Source organism: Micropterus dolomieu, unplaced genomic scaffold (genome assembly GCF_021292245.1).
Source record: "Micropterus dolomieu isolate WLL.071019.BEF.003 ecotype Adirondacks unplaced genomic scaffold, ASM2129224v1 contig_10681, whole genome shotgun sequence".
Classification (NCBI taxonomy): Eukaryota; Metazoa; Chordata; class Actinopteri; order Centrarchiformes; family Centrarchidae; genus Micropterus; species Micropterus dolomieu.
In genome coordinates this window covers 1-1271 of record NW_025739667.1, presented here as the reverse complement: position 1 = coordinate 1271, position 1271 = coordinate 1, and the positions used below count along the sequence as shown (strand labels likewise).

The 1271-nt window shown below is 43.7% G+C and overlaps 2 non-coding genes across 2 annotated transcripts; one reads left to right on the top strand and one right to left on the bottom strand.

Annotated features, from left to right (window-relative positions):
* Positions 1-371: 371 nt before the first annotated feature.
* Positions 372-444, bottom strand: trnaa-agc. The gene has a single exon. It is a non-coding gene; the product is annotated as a tRNA-Ala (tRNA).
* Positions 445-571: 127 nt separating this feature from the next.
* Positions 572-653, top strand: trnas-gcu. The gene has a single exon. It is a non-coding gene; the product is annotated as a tRNA-Ser (tRNA).
* Positions 654-1271: the final 618 nt, after the last annotated feature.

The following is a 1271-nucleotide window of genomic DNA, read 5'->3' as shown; positions in this document are numbered from 1 at the left end:
TCTTTAAGACACCCCGTAAAGGGACCTGGCTTTGACTTTAACTGTAAAAGTCTGTTTTGTTACATTCTATGTCACATGACATTTCAATAAAACATCAAATGTTTCATTGATTACAAGTGTACTAAGGAGTATGGTTACACTGCTTTCTATAATTTCCCTGTTTTCTGTATTCCACAGAGCTTGAGTGAAGGAAAAGGAATTCACTATGGCATATGAAACAATCCTGGGAGGTGACCGGGAAATTCTCCAGGAAAAGACACAAGACAAAACTGTGAAGAACCACCCACTGGTTGTCTTCAGGCAGTTCTCGGTTGAGCTGGTGCTAAGAGCCTCATTGTGGTCTTGGACTCCAGACCAGACCCAAGAACTATTGGAGAATGCGGGCGTCGATCCCGCTACCTCTCGCATGCTAAGCGAGCGCTCTACCATTTGAGCTAATTCCCCTGTGTGAGGGGAAGGCAACTCACTCATCCCCTCTGCCTCCCCTCCATGCCACGCCGTTCCAAAACTACACAAAACCAACTGTAAGTGGCCTGAATTCGACTTTCACTGCAAAAACATGCGCTCAGCGGACGAGGTGGCCGAGTGGTTAAGGCGATGGACTGCTAATCCATTGTGCTCTGCACGCGTGGGTTCGAATCCCATCCTCGTCGCAGTATAGTTTGCTTTAGTCTGCCGTGTCACAAATACAGGTGCTGGTCATAAAATTTGAATATCCTCAAAAAGTTGATTTATTTCAGTAATTCCATTCAAAAAGTGAAACTTGTATAATGTATACATACATTCCACACAGACTGATATATTTCAAGTGTTCATTCCTTTTAATTTTGATGATTATAACTGACAACTAATGAAAACCCCAAAATCAGTATCTCGGAAAATTTGAATATTGTGAAAAGGTTCAATATTGAAGACACCTGGTGCCACACTCTAATCAGCTAATTAACACAAAACACCTGCAAAGGCCTTTAAATGGTCTCTCAGTCTAGTTCTACACAATCATGGGGAAGACTGCTGACTTGACAGCTGTCCAAAAGACGACCATTGACACCTTGCACAAGGAGGGCAAGACACAAAAGGTCATCGCTAAAGAGGCTGGCTGTTCACAGAGCTCTGTGTCCAAGCACACTAATAGAGAGGCGAAGGGAAGGCAAAGATGTGGTAGAAAAAAGTGTACCAGCAATAGGGATAACCGCTCCATGGAGAGGATTGTGAAACAAACCCCATTCAAAAATGTGGGGGAGATTCACAAAGAGTGGACTGCAGCTGGA